The sequence below is a fragment of the Crassostrea angulata genome, chromosome 2 (assembly GCF_025612915.1).
Source record: "Crassostrea angulata isolate pt1a10 chromosome 2, ASM2561291v2, whole genome shotgun sequence".
NCBI lineage: Eukaryota > Metazoa > Mollusca > Bivalvia > Ostreida > Ostreidae > Magallana > Magallana angulata.
This window is the reverse complement of record NC_069112.1, coordinates 50,486,748-50,513,075: the sequence shown is the minus strand read 5'-3', so window position 1 is coordinate 50,513,075 and position 26,328 is coordinate 50,486,748. Positions and strand designations below refer to the sequence as shown.

At 34.3% G+C, this 26,328-nt stretch overlaps 2 pseudogenes; one reads left to right on the top strand and one right to left on the bottom strand.

Moving 5' to 3' along the window:
* Positions 1 to 1,070: 1,070 nt before the first annotated feature.
* On the bottom strand, positions 1,071 to 20,780 carry LOC128173239 (uncharacterized; annotated as a pseudogene).
* On the top strand, positions 12,269 to 15,176 carry LOC128173238 (uncharacterized; annotated as a pseudogene).
* Positions 20,781 to 26,328: the final 5,548 nt, after the last annotated feature.

Below are 26,328 nucleotides of genomic sequence, written 5' to 3'. Positions count from 1 at the left end.
TAGTGTTTTATAGTGTTCAGGAAATCAAATTCATATAAGCAACATATGTCAATAAACGCATGTATACATGCATGCGTGTATCTATATAATTATGTGAATAAATACTAATATGTCCTCCTTTTAAAGCCATGTAGAATATCGTTGGTGCATTGCTAAATGCTGTGTGCATACAATCATGGAGATGACGGCATTTCTTTGATGCCGGCAAAGCGACTCAGTGAACTCTAATGCGGTCGTACTGCAGGGGCACTTTGGCGGCATGTCTTTGATGCCGGCGATGCGACGAGCGTCTGAATTAAGCAAACTGCTGACAGAAACGAGAACTATATTTGTACTAAAAAGCTGTTATTATTTTTATTTATGATAAAAATAAAACGGAAAACAATAAAAAACACCATTTTAAAGATAAAATCGTTAAAGAAAAAAAAATTAGGAAAGAAAAATAATCGGCACTCGAGGACCGAACCCGGGTCGCCTGGGCACAAGTCCAACACTCTAACGACTGAGCTACGCGGACTCTCGCTTCAGAACTTTTGAGCTCAAAATCTCTGGAATGCTTTGATCGATTTTAAAACAAATTTCATATTCTGAAGTGTTTTAGGCGTGTCTATCGAATAAAAACATAAATAAAATTCAAGTTTAAAAATTTGAAAAATTAAGGTTTTTCATTTCTTTCCGGTGACGACCGGAAGTGACGACAGACGTTCGGATATGCGAAGGGCACTGCGGCCGTTCACTCTCTACCTTCTCTGAAAATTTGACAGTCCTATCTTGAATACTTTTTTAGAAAAATTGTGAACAAGCAAAAACATAAAATCTTAAATAACTCGGTACCGGAAGTGACGACCAAAAAAATCTCGTGTAATTTTCTTACAAATTTTGTCATGAATAAGATCTGAAAGTTTCATCAAAATCGACTGAAGCACTTTTGAGAAAACGTGGGAGAAAAAAAAAAGAATAATAATAATAATAGAGGAAAAGAATCAAAGCAATAACAATAAGGTCTTCCGTTGAAAACGGAAGACCTTAATAAATAAAAGCTAAGAACTAAGCAAAACAAAAACTGAGAAAAATTACTTACAACATGTACAACAACAATGTAAAAAAAGACTGCATCAAGAACATGGAATGCAAAATATAGTATACTCATGTGAAGTCAGCAATGTTACGTATACTTTAAAGGAATATGATTTGACATGTACGTTACATATTTGAACATATTCAGCCAAACATTTGTTAAAATGAATGGAAATGTTTACTCAATTGTTTTTACTATAACTATAATATCCACTTTTCACACTGCAAATGTTATGTTTAAGTCAGTAGGATAAAAAGAAACATGTAAAACTGGATCTCAATGTTAAGATGAAGGCGAGGGTACTGGAATACTTCAAGGAAAAATGTTTACAAATAAATGAAAATTTACATAAAAAGTTGCAAACTTGATTATTTGCTTTGGTTTATATGTTTGTTTCTAAAATTTAACTACTCTAACATACAAAAAGAAAGGCATCAATGTCCTTCATGCAAAATGAAAACATCGAACAATACATTGAAAAAAACACCAATGAATAATAAGCAACAAACAATGCTTTTTTGTTTGTTTTGCATAATATACATACAAATCAAAGATTTTTAAACAATAGAATTCCAAAGCCTTATATTGCACCAAGAATAAAGATAGATACCAGTTTTGCACTATGCAAAGAATTTTGTAAGAAATTAAAGCAAGAACTATTTTTTTCAACTGGCACATATGACAATAGGATTATTTTGTAATGCAATGACTGGAATTTGATCAAAGTTCTATACAATATCTATCAACTTTTGCATTTTAAAACTTTCGAGCAAAAGCTTTTTAAGTGTATGATTTATGCAACAGTTTTAGCAAAATTATGTAGTGTTTCCATGTTAACTACATAGAAAATCATGATGCTCAATCAAAAAGGAGGCCGAGTTTTGCAATAAAGAATCAGATAAAAAATATTCAATTGAACGACGTGGACTTGGAACTGGCCTTCATAAACTTCATATTTCCAATTACCGGGTACAGCGAATGAATTTATCATGTTTGTGTATATGGAAAAACTTAGAAAGTACATAATTTTAGTTATCGCTGCATTTCAAAATAGGACATGGCCAAAATCACTGTAATGATACGTCAATGTCTGCTTTGTTATCGTGAGAAAGTCCATTACATCATTAAGATTAGACGGATGATGGTAGAACAGTCAAATCCTTAATTTCCCTTTCCTTCTCCTTCACAGTAATCTCTGTTGTCATTGGCAACTTCGATAAAAGAGTTGTTTCCACTTCTAACTCGCATGCAAAGGCTTTTGCAAGGAGGGCAAGGGCACTTCAAATTCTGGATAGTCCTCGTCTTCAACGTCTGCAACGTCTGATGTCAAGGTGAGAAATTCCCCGTCAATGACATCATAAGCTATTACAGTTATCTTCCTTACAACTTCTGGTGCAGCAATTTCCTAAAAAAATAAAAATATATAAACAGCTACTTTTCATATAGTTGAATTTGATATAATTTAGAGTTTTGTTAAATATGCAAACAAAGGTTAACAAAGATTCAAACTGGATGCAAACCTTGCAATCAGCTTAAGTGCAAAATCACTGTAATATTGTGAAATAAAACTTACCACCAGTTTTGTCCTTGAAGTCGTGGAAACTGACTTTTCCTCCTGACAGACTTGAACGATAACATTGGTAAGCTCAATGTGCTGGCCTACGGTGGTTTTGATTTTACTCAGATCTCTCCACAGGGACACCTTACAAGCAGCTGTCTGATCTTTAATCTTTAAGGTGCGGACTGCTGTGTCTTCTCCTGCAACCTTTACTTTTCTTTCCATCTCCTCCTATTACAAAATTATTACATGATAATTTATGCAAATAAAAAAATATTATTTTATAATAGTTATATTAAAAACAATTTTTAAAGTTTTGAAAATATAAATATACTTACAGAAACAACTTGTCCTCTAATGGAGACCATCGTCTTCACTGGCGACGTCTTAATTTTGTTTATCGCCACCAATTCAGCAGGTGGCGGGCATGCCAAGTCCTGTCCTTGTTTCAGGAAGTACTCTGGTACTGCCTGTTGGAAGGGGCCAGTTTTGAGTACCTTGGACCGATTGGTCATCACAATGGTCTTCAAGTCCTTCTTGAGGATGACGTTTAGTAGCATGACAGTCCCTCCATTCCTAAGAACATTGGCCTTAGAAACGTCATATAAAATACCCTTTACAGCCATTGTATGGTCGGCAAATCCAACAGCGTGATTGACTGCCTTTGTTCTCCATTGGCATTTCTATAGTTTTTAATGTCCGCAATGCCACAAATTTGCACTTTTAGTGCAGTGGTGTAGGGTGCACTTGATGCACCACCATCGTCAAACACGTCTTTCAGAGTTTTCATCTACAAAGAATTCAGTTCATTATTTTTTGAAAAATTTATTGTAAAGCAATAAAGACAGGCTTATAATCAGAAAAATATGATTCCAAAACTCCAGAGATACTTATTAAACTCTTATCAATATTTGTATAAACATGGTCTAAGACTGTATCATAGTTTGTAGTTGCAGAGTTGATTAACTGGTAAAGGGAGCAAGTAGCTCTCAAGTGATTGGGCAACATTTTTACTTGAAGGAAATCTAAATTGAAGTCTCCCATAATTATACAGGGTTGTAAAAGATCAAATTTGTTATGTAAATAAACAAACATTTCCTTAAAAAGTTGCAATTTTGGGAGGGCAGTAAACAAAGCAGACATTTATTTTTGAGTTTTCATGAAAAATATTAACCCACAAGTCAATTCTATATTCAAAGCGTTCTCAACATTGAATGCATTTGGAGAGAGTTTAGAGTAAACAATAGTTCCATGGTATGGCCTATCTTGACAGCAAATGTCATCATTTCGAAATAAAGCATACCCATCTAGTTCATAATCTGATGAGTTATCATTAGAGTTCAGACATGTTTCAGCAAATGCTATTATATCAGCTGTGAGCAAACTTTTTTCTTTTCTTATATCGCACATGTGTCTTTTCAATGATCTACAATTTTGATTGTTGTGACATTTTGAGGAAGATAGTACAATACAGGAATTGAAATAGAAATTTTAGCTGATGTTCTCAATCTATTCATTTCTTCTATAACTAACTCTGAAACTTTTATGCTTTTTTCCTCGAAGTTCAATAAATAAACAGATGCCAATTTTTGCACACGACTTAAAGCAACATAATAGAGGTGCTCTAATTTTTTATTTCCAAGTCCAATTACTGCACTTTCTAACGTGGAGCCCTGTGATTTGTGCACAGTTTTTGCTGCAGCAAGAGTTAATGGAAACTGGCGACGTGTAATACAGAAAGACTTATAATAATTGAAACTAAACTTTCTTGCTATCTCTAATATTGGTGTCCATGAAGATGAAACAAGATTATTAAACTAGAGCAGAGCTCGTGGCAAAGCCCCGAGTAGGTCTTCCGTTGTTGCTGCGAGTTCAAAATATATGTTATATGGTGTCAAACGATTATAATGACTATACTTTCAGTTCTGCTTTTGTTATAAAAACGTGTTGTGATTGAAAGCCTGTATATAAAACGTGTTTTGAAACAAAGAAAGGAAGAAAATATTTTAGGAAAACTATTTGTCGAGCAGAGTTTATGTAATCGTTTCAAACATTCTTTAAAAAGTGAGATGTTTAATGGCGAGTTAAATTTTCAAGGGTAGCAAGCATTGTTATAAACAGTATGTACTCATGATTCATGTCAGGAATTGTATTTCTTTTTTAAACTGAACCCGCCTACAAAACACGTAAACCTTTCTCAAAGATAACTTCTATATTAAAATATTTCTAAATTTTTGAAGACTATGTGCAAGTTTATAATTGCGTGCTGACAAAATTTACAGACCCTAAAATGTACTACTACACCAAAAAAGCGTGCGGCCTACATGCGAGAAACGTTTCGTGTAAACCTTTTAGAGTTTCATGTAAACCGTTTAGCGTTTCGGGCAAAGCGTGTAAATCGTTTCGAGCAAAGCGTGCGAGAACCGTGTGAAACGTTCATCAGATTTCATTCGGAACTCTCTGACAAGTTAATTGTTTCAAAATGGCGCCCGTGTTTTACATTACTTTAACAAAATTGAGCGAATTTTTAACAAACAAAAGAAAGGTATATATATATTAAAAGACGACTAGTAACAGATAATTACATGTATATTTAACGTTTTCATGCGATGTTTCAGTACTGAAACAATATTAAAATTCGCTATACATAAAAAATATTAAATACAGTTAGTGAAACATGATTTCTATTGGAACAAACCTAAATCAACTTAAACTTGCACGATCATGTTTTGATAAGCATGTATCTTTATTATTTATTTACATCGATAACTCTTACTGAGACCATTCGGCTGTGTACAAGTAGCACACATAACCTCGGACATCGGGTGAGACCTGCACCTGGCTAAACCTGTCAATCAAACTCTGTGTATTTGTTTTCATTGGATGGTCAGGCGTCTCTCTTTTGTCAAAAGCCAATGGAAAATTAATGACTTCAAGGTAATCGGAATACGTATTTGATGAAGCACACAATTTAAATGATAGAAAATTTATTAATTATTTGAACAAAATTAAATGTAAACATAGAAAGGTAATAAAAAATTTAATTATTATGGGAATCTATACGCATGGTACTCAATTCAAATAGATTATGTTATGATTTTATTATTTTATGTAGTAAAATCACCCTTCCAACTGTTACTCAATTACATAACAATTGATGACCTGGGGCTATAAATGTTCTGAGCTGTGTGCGCTGAAGCGACACAAGATTCTCGGTCGCATGCGGCAATTGAATTAACACAGACTGGACGAATAAACAAAGGGGTGGGAAAGTGTAACAAAATGTTACACATAAGAAACCACCAAAAATGATTTTCGACAGATCTTGCTATCTTTTCTCCAATTAAAAAAAAAATCCAGCGCGAGCACCAGTCAGCGGGGCGGGAGGAGGGGGGGGGGGGGGCAGCAATGAGTTCGCTTCCACAATGAAACTACAGTAGTGATTAATATGTGACCGATAGAATCTAATCTAAAGTTGTTTAAACTCATGTGAATATTTTTTAAAATAATCATCGAATGCCTCAATTCAGGGCATTCCTTTATCGTGCTAGCACCTACCGCAAACATGTAACATGGAACTTTGATTATAATTTGATTTGATTTTTAAACTACCTTATACGCTATCGTATAAATCAATGCTTAATCAACTGTACAAGTAAAATAAATTTATCTTTTCATCTTAAACCAATATAATAGTTGAAAACATAGTAAAATATAGTTGTGTCCGTGCAAAATATGAAACATAAACGCGTCATAATGTACATGTAGAAGAACACGAACCGACCGCGGATCACTTATCCACTCGCGCCGGATCTCCTCAGCCATGTGCGAGGGATTATCATCATTTAAATGTTTAATATTTGAGGGGGGGGGGTGTTGATTTAAAACATTAATTGTACAGTTTTTAAAGTAGTTTACATAAACAAACCAACCATTAGTTTATGTCGAACGATTTTTCCGATTTGGAGTAATATCGTTTATTAATATTCATTTACACTCAAATATTTAATTAAATATATACAAGTAGGACAAACTTTTATAACATAAAATTAAAACAGTTCTTGTATATACGGCTATATTAACTCAAACACGTTCATATTCATGTAAGTGTAAGTCGCGGTGTGCGAATCTTGTGTATTAAATAACCCCTTACCGCTAGGTAATGCAGCCGTCGCTGATCTCCTCGGCCGTGGGCAAAGAATATATTTCGTAAAGGTACAACGCACAGAAACGCACAGCTCACAACCAAGGAAGATTTGAAAAGTTTGCAATATAATGACCTTACTCTATCAAATAGAAGTTATATATTTTAAACTTAAACCCCACAATTGATCTTTGTCTATTATTGCTTTCGAGAATGACATTGCTTTTATTAATTAAATGAACTATTTCTTACTTGACATCCAATCGTTTAATCAACAAAAGATTTTGTGTAATCAAAACTAAAATCATTCTTGAGTTCGCGGCTAAATAAACTCATATATGAGAGACGCAACTCTCGTGTATTAGATAACCGCTGACCGCTAGGTAGTTCAGCCGCGAGCATGGTGACCGATTTTCTCGGCCGCGGGCGAGGGAGAACTTATGTAATGGTACACACACACACAGCTCTGATTCAAGGTAGATTTTAAATGCATGGAGTTAATAAATGAAATGTAATGCATAGAGTTTTTTAATTCCATATTTTGTGGTTAAAAAGAAGAGAAAAAGAATGTTTTGTTTTCCAATTGCCGTTTTTAATGATTGTGCACTATAAGAACTTAACAACAGTGACTTAAACTCATAAAAAAAAGCATGTACTCCAACAAAAAAAAAAAACTTATAAATTAATGCCTCCTGTATAAACCAGCATACTTTCTGCGGCAACTTTATGCCAGTTGTACGCACAAATACTTTCGTTAACTTGTCAAATGAAAACAGGTACATGTCAACATGTAAAGCTTTTTACACTCATACTACACAAATCACTTACAAAAAAATATTGTTACGACCTTTATGAGATCCCAACAAACAACTTTTCCAGCGACATCCATATCAAAATCCAAACCGTTTTTGAGTTATTAAGCAAACACTTTTAGGGGCTATTGGCCCTTAATTTAAGGGGCCAGCCCTTTTTTATTGGTGTCAAATGAAAGCCCTTGATATTCTGCACAACTTTTATTCTACATGTCTTAACAAAATATTTTTCGTTAAAAAGATATAAAGGAAAATATGTCTAAATTTTTGCACTTTTTGGAATCCTGTTTTTTGACCCCCTACCTTTTCCTAAATAAGGAATGTAATCCAAAAACAAAAACCGATGTATACAACTTCAATGTCTTTGTTATTCAAATTCGTTGGATTCCTATTCCCTGCTATCATAGTCTCGGAGCCTTTGTCTGGAAACCAAAGGCCCTAAAAAATTTTAAAAGGGGAATTACTCGTTAACGGAAAGGGAATTCTAACTTTTATGAATTGATGAAAATAGTGTTTTGTAAAGTCCATTAGTCCTGAAAATTTGAGCAAAATCCGTTCAGAAATGAGCAAGATATGAAGCCTCAAAGTTCGCGTCTAGGAAGAAAAAAAAAAAAAAGAAAAATAAGAATAATCTTAACCCGCACAATAATAGAAAGGTCTTCCGTTGGAAACGGAAGACCTTAACAAGTGTTTGAAACGCGACCTACATGTTTTGCCAATATCTTCAGAACAAAATTTTACCCATACAATGCTACATCTTTTAGAACCAAGCACTCAAAAGTCTAGCCTTTTAACAGTGCATGGTGTGCCATTTGTCATTCCATCTTTTACATCAATATTAACACATATTTCTGCAGGAAGTTCTTCACCCAAACACAAGTATTTCATCAATCCCTTAGTTTTTGTTGCATGGTCTGGAACTTTTGAAAATATTTTTTGAATCATTGAATTTGGAAGTTCTCCTGATATTGTATCAATTGCCTGAACAATTGTCTTTTTAGATTCATCTAATTGATCAAATATATTTCTGTTATGATTAGAAACTTCATTTCTAGTTGGAAAAAGATGTGGCACATTTTTGGTTATTTCATTTTCTTCTACTATTCTCCTACTTAATATTTGGACATCATCAACATTATGTTGACCTTCTCTTAACCTGTTGAGAATTTGAGCAAATAAAACATCATCTTTTTGCCTCATTATTTCATCTAATTCAAACAAAAGGAAATTATCAACCCTTAAGTTTGGTGCCAATATATCCTGAATTCACTGCTGATATTATATATATAGATTTAAAAATCCACTGATCCATGACTGGTTTCAGTTGATACAAATCACCAAATGCAATAACTGAAACTCCTCCAAATGGTTTCAAACACCCCAATATTTCTTGAAGTCGCAAATTTATGTACTTAAACATTTTCTACCTACCATAGAAATTTCATCAATAAATACTACTTTAAGTGATTTTAAGTTTGATTAAAATGTGCCAAGTTGTTGCATATCTAATGGTCTGTAGTTGAAGCCTTGTTCCGCAGGGATGTTAAATACTGAATGAATAGTTGATCCACCAACATTAAATGCAGCTTTACCTGTTGGTGCACAAATTATGACCTTGACTTCATCAGGGTTTTCTCCAGCTTTGTGTGAGAAAAATTTTGTAAGAGCTTGATAAAGAGCTTTTAGCAATACACTTTTACCAACACCAGCACCACCACTAAGAAAATGATAAATTGGGTCATCCTTTGTTTTCATCCAATGTAACACATGGTAAAAGAATTCCTTTTGTTTAATATTCACTTTCTGAACCAAATCTCTATATTCATCATCATTTAATTCTCCAGTTAGATGTTCGTCATTAGAAATTTGCTTTCTTCCTATATTCATATCTAATGCAAGATCGTACTCTCTGGTTTCGGAAGTGTTTCCTGGATTAAAACAACCAAAATCTTGCGATTGACAAGAACCTTCATTTGCATCACGCTCATCTTCATGTTGCAGTTCAGTGACTACGGGGTCATCAACTTGATTAGAAAAGAAATCCTTTTCCAATTGACATGCCATGATGTAATCTTTGTATGATAATTTCATTGACAGAAGAAAATCCTTAAAACTTACATCAGAATTATCCCCCGGTTTATAATTATTCAAAGAAGCCAGTATGTTCTCATAATTTTTTTGTGCTGCAGAAATTTGTTCAGATTCATTTTCATCTAATCCTTCAAGGATCAAAGTTTTGTCCAATGGCGGCATAGGAAAACCAAATCTACAAATGGACTTGCCTTTCTTTCTACATGTACGTGCATGTCTATGGGTCTGATAATTTACCAAATTTGGTATGGTAGGATTTTTCTTGCAAGTGACATGTTTGTCGATAAAAGACCCAATTTCTTCTTCAGAATTTTGACCAAGTTTAGGAGCTCCATCAATCCAGAGTAAAATGTGCACATGAGGGGAACCTCTTTGTTGAAACTCAATGCGAAAGAAAACATCTTTAATCTTACCAACTGGTGCACTTTCATGTTTTAAAACATTGTTGAAGAACATCTGGAGACGAAAATCAAAATATCTTGCACATGTTACTGGATCAGACTTTATAAGCTCATTTTTCTCAGACCGAGCCATATTGTCAATTTCTGAATCAGAGTAAGTTTTATTTTTAACTAGCTTTCCCAAAACACACAAGAGAACTTTCCATTTTGTTTCTGCGGCTGAAAACGAACAAAACCATGTAGGAATGCCCAACTGGTGAATCATTGAATAAATATCCTTCTTAGTCTTCTCCCAATAAGGTGGTGAACCTCGTAATGTGCGCAATACGCGATAACCTTCATTATGTTTAACAATATTGTTAACAGAACCCTCAGTAAGTACATCATCAACAGTCAGTTTTTTGCCATTCAACTTGCCTTTTCTTACAGCTAAAGACACTTTATCAGAAATTTGCTTAATTTGTAACTTCTTCAGTTTAAAAAATATATTTGTTACATTATAAGCAACTCTCCTATCAGCGTTGCGCAACTCCCATTTGCAGATGGTGCTGTAATGAATAGGTGTGATTCTTGAATTGTTATTTTGTCTAGACTCGCCACAGTATATAGTAGGAAATGATAAAAATTCAGCATTTATGTCTTGGAACATGCCTAAAGGAGAATTTCCCTCTGCAGGCGCAACACTCAAAATTCTGTTAAACTCTCGAAAATCAGCTGGTTGCATGACTGTATCGAAATTGCCCGCAGGTTTCTGAACAGCTTCATCATTTTCAGACCATTGCTCACTCTCTACTTCACAACTGGCAGGCTCATCATTGGAATCTCTATTATCATTATGAATAGAATTTACTATTTTTCTTGCATTAAGGTGTCTCTGTTTATTGCATTCCACTCTGTATTTAATGTTATACCCTCATTTCGAAATAATCTACTACATGTATTATGAATTAACCATTTAGCAGCTTCAATAATTTTCTCTGGTCTGACATGTTCAAATGCTATGTGACTTTTGTAGTTTACACTTCTTTTTAGCTTCAGAGGAATTGTGTCGTCACTCTCATTCATATTCCTTGGAAGTAGTTTCACAGTTTTATCAACATCTGCAGGGACATTTATTAGGTTTCCATGCATAGCAATTTGGCCACCCCTTGGTAATTCCTTTATTTGCATAAATGGAATACGAGGAGATATCAATCTTTCTTCAAGCTTTGTGAGACCTTGCAATTCCTTAGGTATGCATGGAAATTTTAATCCATTTCCAACTGAACATGGTGGTACCTTATCATCTTTCAAGTACTTTTTACACTGCATACATATCCATTTCTTATTTTCAACACTTGTAATTGAAGTGGTACAACTGTTAATCAAAGTGCTTGATAGACGGGTCAAATCAAATTCTAAAACAGAATGTCTAAAGAAGATTTGATTACAACTTATGCAAATAAATTCAGGTCCATGTAAAATTACTTTATGAAAATTTGAAATAATTGTCTCGCTAGAAGAAAGTTTTTCAGGAAAATTTGAAATATTTGTCTTGCTAGAGCAAAGCTTTTTAGGAGGTAGGGAATCTTTCTTCAAATGATCTGAATTTCCTTTTCTGTTTTGAGACAAAGTATTTTTCGGGTTCTTTTTCTGTTTTGATCTTAGAAATGGCAATTCGATAAGGTCTATTCTCCTTACAGCATTTCCTAAGGCTGGAGTAAATCCTGAATTTTCATTTGTTGTACAGGTGATTACTTCTGGTACGTGACATACAAAAGCCTCACTTGCTTTATGTACATATTTAATGCAATGTTCGGAAGTTTCATTCACATTAACAACATGAAAATCATATTGTTCATTATTTTCACCGGCATGAACTAAATCCCTGAGATGATCACACAATTTGTTCATAGATTTCTTCTGAATAATGATACTTGTACCATCTGCACAACTGTAACCATTAACATCTCTAGAATGGGAATCAAAAATGAGGAAAATGTCTCCATCTCTACATATGGCTAAAGCATTTCCTTTACAAATAAATATACCATATTGACAATTCAATACATTTCCTGACAATCCCATTAAAATGGCGGTTTCCAACCTAACTAAAGGATATTCCCCAACAAAATGATCTTGAATGCTGCCACTGAAAGTGTTCCTAACTTTCCAGTAGAAATATATCCATCTATTTTTGTAAATGGTGGCAAGTCTCTTGGCTCAAGGAAACCTTTTGAAGGTCTTAAAAATTCTTTTGAAAATCTGTACACATAATCCCCTCTTTGCAAAATCTTGTCTAAATCGTCACTTGTCCATTTTATGTTTTTGAAAGGTTTCAATTTGCAAGATACAAGAAAAACAACACAACAAGGTAAAAATTGCCTTCCATGTGATTCTTCACTAAATAATTCATTTCCTTGATGAAATCTTCCCTGAATTGGAAAACAACTTTTGTAATAGAACTCTGTTGGTCCAGGATTTACTTCAACATTACCACTCACCAATAACAGTAGAGACACACACAACAATAGCTTACTCAATAGCAAAATTTTGCATAATCCTCCATATGCATTTTCGTTTAAGAACCAAGTATTTTTTGCTTTTGTTTTAGAATTGGGATTAAAACAGCCTATCCTAAGTCGCCATTGGTCTAAAATAACTCCCATGATCTACCTTTTTGGTCAAAGCGAATATAATTCTATTTAACTAATACCCAATTTATCAGAATTTCTACTCCAGTCTTAATGATTTTTACATAAAGTACAGGAATTCCTTTGATTTTGTTTTCAAACAGAATGCCAAAATAATTGATACAATACTCCCTTGTTTACCAAGTCACAGTTCTGCTCCAGATGCAATGTAAAATCAACTTCAGTAATTTAATAGTTTGTCAAATCAAAAATTTAGCCAAACTCCAAGTGTTCTGCTCCAGATGCAATGTAAAATCCACTCCAGTAATTTAAGTTTGTCAACTCAAAAATTTAGCCAAACTCCAAGTCACAAATTTTTCAACTCCAGATCTAATGCAAGTCAACTCCAGTATTTTTGATATATTTAAAATATAAGTCAATCTCCAAGTCAAAATAGTTTTTAGTTTTCTACTCCAGTTCTAATGTATATCAACTCTAGTAATTGGTACTTTGTCAAATCAAAAACACACAAAATCTAAAGTAAAACAGTCTTCTATTTAATACAAAATACAAATCAACTCCAGTAATTTTCTCAAATTGAAAAATTTCGTCAATCTCCAAGTCAAATCATAATTTTTTACTCCAGATTTAATGCATATCAACTCCAGTAATATTGTACTCAATATTGAATAAAAGCCTATCTCCAGCTCAAATAGTTTTCTACTTCAGTAAATCAATTCTAAAGTGATATAATTTGAGTAATGTCTGCATTCCAGAATCAAAATCAAATAAACATATGTAAACACCAAATCACACAAACAGTTTTCTACATAATAAGAATAGAATAGTATTGATGTATCAACAATGTTACATCATGCAAATTCTTACTGTCAGGCTTTCCTTTATCGCAAATCTTACTCGGGTGTATTCACTGCGACCGATACACTGATGCGTTGAGTGACGACACTATTGAGATCGCGAGCTACAGTTTTTCAAACAAGCGTTTTCATTGGCTGTTTAGTACCCGCCCACTTAAAGCGCGGATTTAGATCATTCCGGTCAAGATGGAAGGGCTCGAGAGGTTTCTTCGAGATATAGATGAAGATCTTGTGTGTTATAAGGAAGAGTTCATCAAACTTGCTGTAAAAAGTGATAGCACGTTGAAGTATTTACGACCACATGAGGTTGAGAGCATGAACATACCTCCTGTTTACAAACGCATGTTGATTGACCGCATAGTCAATCTGCAAACCCCTGGTACGAAAGAAAAGTTGAAACAAAAATGTCTTGACGAATTCATGTTACCAAAAACGCCCAAAAGATTGAAGTTCGGGGATCTTGATGCCCCCATCTCTAATGCTACCCCCACGACTGTCGCCGAAAGACATGAAAGACGTTCGCCAGCTGCAGCCGCTTCTCGAGCACCGGACAATTTTTTAGAACAAGAAGTTGACCGTCTAAATGAAGAAAGAGATACACTTTCTGTCTTGTTAGTACACAAAAAAGACGAACTTAATGATCTAAAACAAAAACCAAATTTACCATCTGCCATTAGTATTCCGGGAAACCCCATCACCAAGTCCTAGTGTGACAACTGTCACCGAAAAGGTCATCGATCGATTATGAACCGGGGTAACAAGTCCTGTCCATTCATGAAGTGCGAGGGATACCACGCTTGCGGGCAGGAGGGGAAACACCCAGACCACAAGCAGTCAGTGACAGAGGCAGGTTTAATAACGCATTAACACACCGCACTTACAAAAATGTTGCTTGTGATATTCATGATAAAATCTATTATACATATCAGTTTTTATAAACCTCCCCACATAAAAAAAAATTCGTAATAAACAATTACATAGTTCCATGTGAAATATGCACTGCATGCTTTTTTACCAGTTTATATGTCAATTTACCAAAACTTCAAATATTCATAATCATGCTGTGTATTAAGATAGCATGACAATGATGATTATAACTGTAAAATTGAATATATTAGTGTCATCACTAACCTGTGACTATTTCATTTTAGGTAACAAAAGAAATCCATGATGTCGAAAGAAGACTTAAAAATATCAACGATGAGCTCAACAGCATAAAAATGTTTCAAAAACATAATAACACAAACTTTACAACAGCTATGCGCCCTATTTTAAAGTCCTTATTTTATATGAAATATGAAGGGAAAGATGGTGCCCAAAATCTGCAACGAGACTTGCGATACATCAAGATTGCAACCAACAGTCAAATTCCTGAAGATCAGTCTCTTGACCATATCAGTAACCTCATAAGTAAGGGAAAATCCAGGGTATCCAGCACAGTTGACCCATTTGTTACATCAGAAAATGTGTCGAAACAAAACGCTGATATCAAACCAGATTCCACAGGTTATAGTAGCCCATCAGCGTCAGCATCAGCACAACAACCATTACTACAGAATTCTCCATTTCAAATGGCACAGTACAACCCATATTTCCCCATAACATCGCCTACTTCTCCTTATCAGTATGTCATGTACCCAAATCAGTGGAATTCCATGTATGATGTGTATGGAAATGGCTATCCTATGTATCCAGCAAATCCCACGACATCTTCAACAGCTCCTGCATGTGCTGCAAATCCACCTCTGCCTTTGGATTCACCCCCCCAAAAACCCACCATTGCCCAAGGACTATAGTAAATCGAGAAGATGGAACATTTTTGTTCGTTTGATGTTATTTTAAGTTACTTGTATGATGATAATGAATATTTTGAGTTGAGAGGAAACAACACAAAAATATTTCTGTAATATTCATGGTAGTGTTTGGTGTATTTTGAAAATGTTTTGTTGTCGATCAGAAAAGACCAATTCTGATGAAATGTTACACACTAGTTACACAAGATTTCATTTCAGAAATAAATTTGATCAACTGTAATTTTCCATGTGTGAAATTACAACAAGTTAAATGTTATAGATAATAAAATTTAAAACAAGATTTATTAAATATTTAGCCTTAATTCATCACATGTTGAAGGCTTGCTAGTTTTTATACTGCTTGCAAAGTTTAACTTTAAGGGACAAGTGTAAGATCTCAATGTCTGTCTAAAGCCTTAAGGTGGAATAACATACCTTGTAAAAGTCACTCAAATTAACAGTAAATTATCTGAATAAGAAAAATAAAATAATAAATAAACTGTACGTGGCAAATAAGCAAAAATTTGCGTTTCGGAGATAAAAAATGAGAATGTAAAAAATTCAATTCAGTAACAACAAAAACCCCTGCAGGATCCGAACTTGGGATGTACGGAATACAAGCCTTGACACTTTATCCACCCGGCTATGGAGTAATTAACATGTTTGTCTTTAAAACCCTTTTAACTAAACGAAATGCCATTACAATCAGAGATCATCAATTTTGTGATGTACGTGTTATTCCACCTCAATTTTGAAAGAGACCTGCAGTGCATTGACTTTTGGAAGTGTACATCATTGATCACTGCCTATGCCTAATAAAAACTATGACCTGGCTTTTTAACTAGGGTTAAAAATGCTGATAAAATTTTATTAGCACAAAATTAAAAAACATAAAATTGAGATTTTATTTTTACCGATTTTCAATTTTCAATTACGGTAGTTAAACTTCAAGTCTGAAAAATAAAAAAAAAATTCCCTCCCTGCTGAGTTTTGAATCCCCAGGTGGCAATTTTAAACAAGCATTTTTTGAATGATGGCCCTATGATTGGATTATTTTCCAAACATTATCTTTTTGCAATATATATAAATCACTCTATTATTTTTTTATAAATCTTAATGAATTATCAGAGACTAGTGCACTGGTTTCGGAGAATGTATAATTAAATTATGCTGTCAATTTGTTAATCTCTGTCATTCCAACCATAAGGTCATTTTTTTTTATTGATAATTGATTTTTCAAGACTTCCCAAACATTGGATCCGTAGGTTTTATGCCACCAAACACTTCTACCTCATAATCAAACAAGATAAAATACAAAAAAAATTAATAAACAATATATTTAATCTATTAAGATATCTTGATGAAATTTCATTTTATTTGAGCAGATAATGTGATAGTTTGGCTGATCATTCACCCGATTATTTCAATACTACTGTATCCAATCATTAGTCAATTTTTTGGAGCATTAGGGATGATTTTTAGATCATTCATATTGATAGAAGTCAATTTTTTTTTAAATGGTTCAGCCCTAGGGGTGAGAGATCAAAAGTTCAATGCGGGGTAATGATGTCTGTGGAAAAGGGGTGTGTTTCAGTCCTAAATGTATATTTGACTTCCAGATAAATATACAACTTTACATGGACCTCACATTAGGCTTTTTGAAGTGCAGTAAATATTAAAAACTTGTTAATGCACCTAAATCCATATCAGTCACAATAAAAAGCAAATGAACAGAGTTCTTAATAAAACTGATTGGAGATTTTCTGTCAGAGATTGAACCTTACATCCTGTACCTTAATTATTCAGAATTAATCAGCAAAAAAAACCCCATAAAGCATTGTTTATTTTATTCTTTGTGAATTTTATAAATCTTCATACCTACAAAGAAAATGAGCAATTTGACATTCTAGTAGCAAATGAAAATTGCATACTACATCATGTATAACCACATCTTTTGAAAAAAGATGGCATGTAACGTTTCAATACTGAATGGTCAAGTGCATTTACAATTGCAAGTTCAGTAAATTGTGACACAAATTTTTCATTCCGTTGCAAATGTTGTCTCATCAGGCCAAATACACACTCTGTGACATTATACTCTGGACAGTATGGGGGCTGGAAAACTAAATCAACACCATGATTGGCTAACAGTTCTCTCAATAACCGCTCTCCTTGCCTTTGATGATGGAATCCGCAGTTGTCCATGATTACAACATCACCACGTTTAAACATAGGGTTCCCAATTTCATTTTTTTCAGCTAAGGCTTCATTGAAGAATTCAATCATTTCTAATGCATTTGAGGCCCCATTTAATATGTTGAAATGATTTATTCCAAAAAAATCACAACACACATTTACAGTTAATGTAACAGAGCTAGCATATTGTTGAACTTCAATGGCGCGCTTACTTGTATGAGAATGTCCATACGAACGATTTCCAGATATTGCTACAATAGATGCCTCGTCAAAAAAATGCATCTGTGTAAAATCATAGTTTAAAAGTGTTGATAAAAAAGTGTCTACCCTTTGTTCGTGGCCTGGTCGTAAAGTTTCAGTTGGGACGACGGTTAGCTTTTTGTGCGAAAAATTAAGCTCTTTTTTCAACACACGCGATATGCTCTTTCCCGACGGCACATTGTCTAAGGTACATATCTGAGAATCAAGCAATTTCTGACGAATTTCTTTGCAATATATGGATGGTTTCTTCCATTTCTGATATTCAATAAATTGGAGAACAGTCTGTGTGGTTTTCCTTGGTCGTTGAGAACTTTTTCTCTGTGTTTTTACGATGTGATTTCGTTCATAATCTTTCACAACATTTATACAAGTGCGTAAACATCGTCCCGTTTCTTTTTCAATTGCTCTATAACTTTTACCTTGCAAATACAACTTTATTATACGTTTTCTCTCTTCCTCCGATGTGTGCTTCCATCTAGGCGCCATGTTGTCAAATATACGTGGGCGGGTCTATAAAAATGCACCAATCAGATTCTTTGTTGCATATCGCAACTGTAATACAAACCAATTTTGACAGTGTCGTCACTCAACACATCAGTGTATCGGTCGCAGTGAATACACCCGAGTAAGATTTGCGATAAACATATTGTTGATGTATCTAAAACACACTATTTGTTTGTTGTGATTAAACTGTCTACTTCATAAAATGGCATTTGACATATAAACCTTCTAATTCCAGCAACCCTCAATCGTATTCCTTTAACAACAAATTACAAGACGATTTTACGATGTATCCATTTCTCTTCGCTGTGTTTACATGCTCAAATTGATTACCGTATGAATATATTTAAAAAATGGACTAAAATTACTCTAAAACAGAATTAAAAGTAAAATATTATCAATTGATTGCCCTTACCTTTCAATTCTTTGTTTAATGTCTGTTAATCACTGTTTTAATTTCTTTTTCTTTCTTCTTCGACTTCTGTTCCTTCTAACCCACGCTATCCTCGTCTAGACACGCTATCTTTTCCAGACATCACGTGACTTTATAAATATAGTTCGCATGATATTGTAATGAAATCATAAAAATATTGCTGTTTTTGTTGGGTTTTGTTCATCATTTCAAGGAATGGCGATAAATTGCAATCGTATTTCATACGTGATTAATTCTCCTGGTGATATTCATACGCAGAGTGTACGGAGCGCCATATGTCAAATGGATTATGGGATGTCTCAGTATTTATCGCTGGCTTGTGGGAAAGGTCCGATAAGTTACGATCAAAAAGATATTCCTCCGCTATCGGTGCTTCTTTATTCACTCGCTAGTCACTCACTACACCCGACATTTTGAAAATATATTTATTATCGAATAAATGAAATATTTGCATGTTGCCAACTTGTAATATCATCATACAACTTTTAATTAAACGCACGCAACTTCAAACACTTGAGTAAAAGCTGTGCACTTTTTATTTGCGGATTCAATCATAGTCTGTGTTGTTTGGCTCCTAAAAACTGAACTTCCGGACGTACGATCCCTAGATGGCTTTCGAGCTTCGCTCGACGCCATAAAAATGAAGAATAGTTTATGTTTTCCTTTCGTTTGTAAGGTGTTTATAAAATAGGGCCAAGGAAAAACGTTAAAGTAACATTGCGATGATTTTGTGGTTGCGCTGGGTCATTGGATGTAGGCAAGTTTGTTAGCCAGGGTTCGACATTAACCTTAGTCCGTTAGTCACAGACTAATTGATTTTGAGTCGGACTAACAAAATTTCTGTCTAATCAGTCCGGTTGGACTAATAAAAAAATCTGCTTAAAAAAATGTATTAATTATTGATGTTGCAAAGCCACGGCAATATTGTCGACAACTTCCTGGAAAACGCTGAGTTTATTTTTACAGTAAATTGATATATGATACATTTTGGTGATTATAGAGTTGCCGAGTGAAAACAACAGAGGTATGCAGGATGTTATGGGTGATTTGATAATTTTTTGCCCTAAGGGTAGGTAACAAGCACACACGTTCACAACAACCCTGGCTTCGATAGCGACGCTTAGGTGTTTAAAAAAAAATAAACTGAAAGGTGAAAGGAAATTTCTTGTTGTTTAATTTAAATGAATTGTGTTTAAATCATTTGTCTTAAATTGCTTATTATTTATACCTAATTTTTAAAGAACTTAAATAACAAAAAGAACATGGTAGCTCAACGCCCTGATCTATTGCACAGATCTATTTTTAACATCTGTAATGGCGGCTTCTACCATGTACACGGAGATAGTGAATACGCAGCTTCTTGCTATGTACTGAATAGTACAATACAACTAAGCCAGTGATTAACCTGTAAGAAAAAAACATCAAAAAATTCCTTGTGATGTATGATACCCACCCCTTCTTACAAATTCTAATAAAAACAGTGTTTTTTATTAGACAAAATACGGTAATGCATTTCATTTATTTTTGACGGACTAATAAAATTGCCTGCGGACTAGTTAAAGTTACTGTGGAATCATTAATTTTCGTGGGGGCCAATTTTTGTGGAATACTTAAATTTTACAGGTTCGTGGGGACGTAATTTCGTGTATTTTATTTCACCTACAAAGGGAGATATGCCATTAGAACCAAAATTGATTAATTTGTGGATGATGTAAATTCGTGGATGAGAGGTACCCACGAATTCCACGAAAATTGAGCCACCACGATATCTAATGATTCCACAGTAACAGACACTTGTCCGGCAGGACTAATGCATAAAAAAGTTAGTGTCGACCCCTGTTAGCTTATCAGGAATGAACAAATGATGTCATCAGCCTCAACATTTTTACGATAATAAAAGACATCCTGACTTATGTCCTGGTGAAATTTCAATGATTTATCTTTTTACACAAGGAAGTTAGAGTAATTGTCTCAATAATTTCCGAACAACCCTCGTAAGAGCTCAAATTCCCAGAGCAAGAGAATAAGAGTTTCCTGGTAATATACAAATCTACACATTGTTTTCTAAATATCCACCAAGGTTCATGAAATTCAGTGCAGCAGTTTCATAGGAGTTCAATTTCTTTATTGCAAAAGACATACGTCTTATAGCACTTATAATGGTGAACAATACATGAATATATATAGGCAATAATGGACGGTCAGTCCTTACAAATCTTGACTCGTGCGCACAAACTCTTATGTTTATAGAATAATTTGAATTTGGAGAATGAAATAACACATATATATTATATATATTGATAGTAATAACAATTGAAATCAGCAAATGACACTTGATATAGTCAAACCATTCTGAGTGTAAGGGCTTTGTAAATGAATTTTCCTAAATTACACAATTCTTTGATATTGTTAACACTTAGTAACTGTATTAATTTGTACATGGATGGTTTACACCAGTAATACTTTTTTACAAGCTTTGATCGTAATGCTAAATACATTGGACATACAAGTATAAATCGATATTCGTCTTCAATGTCTGTTATACAAGTTTTACAAAATCTTTTGTCTCTTGGTATATTTTTATGTCGACCTGTTTCAATAAGCAGATTATGTGAGGACAACCTCATTTTGGAAATACATTTTTTTATACAACCTTAGTATTGATTTTTCTAAATAATATTGTAAGCAAAAATTATCAACTAAGTGCTTGTAAATAAAACATTTTGTTTCTATTTGCATCTTGCCATGCAGCGTTTGAATAAAGTTGTCTTTTAAAAGTCTTTTCTGAATAATTGGTAGACAAATACGACTGTTTAAATTACTTTGACCATTCCACATGTAGCCAAGTCCCAGATTATATAATTGGTCCTTAGTAAATTTTGCCCAGCTTTGATAATTTTGCTTTTCGTTTTCACAAATACAATATGACCAGCCATAAGCAGCTCTTAATATACAATTTTCTGTCCGTAATAATTTAAACCAGAACTTAAACATTCGATATATATACAAATAAGATACAAGGGTAGATGCCCAGTCTCGAAATATAACATAGTTGTATTTAGTATTATTACGGACACCAAGCACAAAGCGTAAAAACTCAAGGTGGACCTTTTCAATATCTTGTCCCTTGTGGGAACCCCAAACTTCACATCCATAATTTAAAATGCTACACACATAGGTATCAAAAACAGAAAACAAAGTACAATGGTTTAAATAAATACTTGAAATATTGTAACAAGGACAATGAAATCCATAATTGAGAAAAAGACTTTCATGCAGGTAATTAATATGTTAACTTTGATAGACAGCTTCAGTCACTCTCTTTTCTGAATATACCGTATATAAATTGTCTCTTTCATTAAAATAATCAACAGCAGAACAAAAGAATAAGATTTATAAACATAATATATAACCCCACCCCAAAAACCATCCTTTGATGGTTTATCTTATCATGAAAAATTAATTTTTAAAAGAAGACAGCTTTTAAATTATGCAGTCAGTTTCAATCAAGTGTAAATATATGTAAAGAAGATTTTTAAATACTTGGCCATACCCTAGCTGAAGTAATAACCCATGCTTTGGGGGTCATGAAATACACAAATTTTGGTAGAGGTTTTTTTTTATCTATATCAATATGTTGTCAGTTTCTATTCAGTGCCAGTAGAGGTAAAGAAGAAGAATTTTAAACATAATATATACCGTATTTTTCGGGGCATATGTCGATGTGGGGCATAGGCCGAATTGCTAATTTTTAGACAAAATTCAAGAAAAATCCTTAGACTAGCCTAATTGGGGGATAAGCCGATTTTCAATCGATGATTACTATAGTGAAAGTATGACCGCTGATTAAGAAAGTCACCGTATTAAGTATATACTTTCAGAATATCGATGTAGAAAGTCAAAAGAGTAATTAAAGTTATTAAATTTGCTTAACATATATATTTCAAGCAATTTTTAAAAATTAATCTGTGTTTTGTGGCTGTTTGGTCTCTTCCGTATTCGTCGGTGTATCGTAATTTTACATAGCTTATTGCTAAATCTCATTTAATCAAGTTATACTTTGAAAGCTACTTGTAAATACGGGGTATGGAGTCCATTAGTCGTTATGCAGAGAAGTTGTAATGTTAAAAACACAGTTAATGCAATGAAGTGTAACGGTGTTCACTAGGCTACGTGCCCCCAGGCTGTGTTTTAGTCACAGGTTTCACACCTTTGTATATACACACGACACCAGAATACCGTTATTTCATCCAACAGAAAATTAATTGTAAAAACACATAGCATTTGATTTATTCTACACCCAAGACCAGTGATTCCTACGAACGCAGACATGAAGAATTCACCAAAATTTCGTCATATCACATTCTACTCGGTTTCATTTTCTTTTTTACTACGCAATAATAGTTTCCAGGGTTCATACACGAACGTGGGAAAAAATTCTTTTGATTGGGATTGAAAAGAAATACCTTGTACAATACTGTACATTTTATTACTCACGATGTCATTACAAAAATTATCAACGGGACAACTATCGAACAATAGTTCTAACGGATGAAAAAAAAACAACCCTCATAATAAATTGCTACAACAGTACAACGGATAAAAACAGTGGATTTTATATTTTACTGTTAAATTTTTTTAACTTTGAGTCCAAGAATAGCCGATCCCGGGGGATAGGCCGGGGCTCGCTCATCCGAGGACAAAAAATACCGGCCTATGCCCCGAAAATACGGTACCAAGATGTAAATATAATTGGGGCAATTATAAAGTCTCCCAAACGGACAAGGCCATCATTTGGAGTAGGGATAACCCACATAGGTCAAACCTTACAGACAAAAAGATTAAGAACTTGATTATTTTTATTTCTGAAGTTTCATGATGTTCCCCAGGGGTCCTTTACTATATATCAGGTGAACCAACATGACCTAAGGAAGAAGAATATATATGGTGAAGGGGTGGGGATCTCCACCGTTTTCAAGATATTTGGGCACTTCCTGTTTGAGGGGGGTCAGGACAACCCCCAGGGCCCATAACCTACATACCCTTTGATGCCGCTTGACACAAGGAACAAGAATATACATGGTTTAGGGGTGGGGATCTTAACCATTTTCAAGTTATTTGGGCACTTCCTGTTTGAAGGTGGTCAGGACCAACACCCAGGGCCCATAACCTACATACTATTTGATGCTCCTTACACAGGAACAACAATATACATGGTTTAGGGATTCTAACAGTTTCTGAGATATATTGTCATTTCAAATTCCTGGGGGTGGGGATGACCCTAGGGGTCAGATCTAATAAACCCTATATATTGCCTGTAACAGTTAATATATGATTCCGAAAACCCTATATTATTATCTTTGTCCGTTTTCAAGTTGTAACCATTTACAATAGAGTCTACGATTTTTCCCATAAGGTTCAATGTTAAACCCCACCACCTTTTGACACCCCAGGAAAGTGGTTGGCCAACCCCAAGTGAGAAAAATCAAACCAGCATGCACATGCAGGCCTATTGTATCCTAGAAATTTGTACAATTCTTTTCAGCCATCTCTGATAAACGCGACGAACAAGTTCAGAGTAGGAAAGAAGAAAAAGAAGAAGAACCGTACAAAAACAATATGTCTCCAAACTTCGTTTGGGAGACTTAATACCACTATGACTGTTTTGGCCTGCCCTATAGGGCCAACACCCCTACCTTGGCCAATGGGGGCCTGAAATTTACAATTTTGGTAGATGGCTTTATTTTCTTCATTGATATGCAGCCAGTTTTTATTCAGTATCAGCAGAAGAAAAGATGATGGTTTTTAAACATTATCTACAGTCACACTATATGACTATTAAATTAGCCCTTCCCTAGATTAAAAACCCCTACCCCAAGGCACATGAAATTCACTATTTTTGAAGAGGGCTTCCTGGTCTTCATAACTATGAACTCATATTTTCTTTTAGATGTGCAGAGGTACAGTCGAGAAGAAGACTTTAAATCAAAGTACTGAAAGCCGGGCTCTTTTGATATGTGTTTATGTATATGGTGTTGTAAAGACTGAAAATCTCTCTCTCTCTCTCTCTCTCTCTCTCTCTCTCTCTCTCTCATGCTTTTAATGTCGGCAAAGCGTCAGAGAGCAACCAAATTTTGTAAGCGGCTATAAACGAAAATATGTCTGTCTAGTAGAAAAAAATTCAACAATTGCTGCCTTGAATTTTGCAACAAGCGTTATAAATTCAAATCCGATTTCTTCACTGCGCAGCAAAGTACTTCATGGAAATTCATGCGCATGTGGTATGTGTCCAAAATGCATAGCCTGTTTTTAAAACACGTAATTAATAAGAAAACTAAAAAAGATAGACAATACTTTTGAAATTAAAAAAAACAAAACAAAAAAAACCCAACCCTTTTGACAAAACGTGGCTCTTTGTGTAACTAATCGGTATAGCAGAAGCTTTTACTTTGATGCTGTTCGGTTTGTTGTTTACTTTTGAAGTTGTGCTATTTATAGTAACATTGGCAATTTGCCTGCCTACAGCCAGGACTCTGCTTTCAGCAGAGCCCGGCTAAAAATGGTCAAGTATTGACTATTTAAGGTATCACAACACTATTTTTTCGAAGGTTCACGTCAAAACATGGCTGAGTGAAAATAATTCCCGAATTCCCCTTCGTTTTTAGGAGTTTTCCGCCAGCGACAGGGACTGTACTTTTTTATGAGATAAAAACAACGTGTAAAATGCCTGATTTTCCCACCTTTGTAAAAATACGAGGTCACTTGAATTTTTGATGCCAGTTGTTTAGGCAGGGGGGTGAAAGGGCTCGGACATGATTTTCAAGCACATGTGTAACTTTGATGTAAACAAACTCTCGTGCCTTTGTGGAGGGCTGTGTGTTTTTTGCTACTTAATTGGTGAGGAACAATTGTTTTAAAAGTTGTAAAGAGGAATTTTCCCAGAAGTTTGTTTTAAACTTGCTACCCGTATCTAAAGTTGCGTAATTTTGGTAAGAATATATAGTAAAAATTAATAGTGTTGTGCAACTTTTAATTGGCCCTGCTCCTAAGCCCCTTGTGGGGCAAGAGTCATAAAATTAACAATTTATCTGACATGAGCCAGAAGAATATAGATGGTTTGAGATGTATTAAAATTACTATATATGCACCTTAACATTGATGGGCAAGCATTTGTAATAATTTATGGGTAGTGATAGTAATTTCAAGCTAAATGCAATTTCATTCTAATTGTTGTTTTCAAGGTATATATAATGTTAAATAAAATAATTTATACATGTAAAATTTAGTGACTTTTTATACAAATCAAATAGGGTCAAGCAGTGTGTGTGTTGTAAAGGGGGGGGGGGGGGGGTAATCAAAGCTTAAATAGTGTTCACCAGTACACCTGCAGACCATACTATACAATTACAACTTATCCATGCATGGCTAACTCAGTGAATCCATTGGCTATTATTACAGTGAACACTTCTCCCTGTGATTTAAATACCCAGTCACTAAGAATTAGAACTCATTGCTGAGGACATTTACAGCAGATATCATTGCTGAAGAAATCAGAGTGTAAGGTATTTTT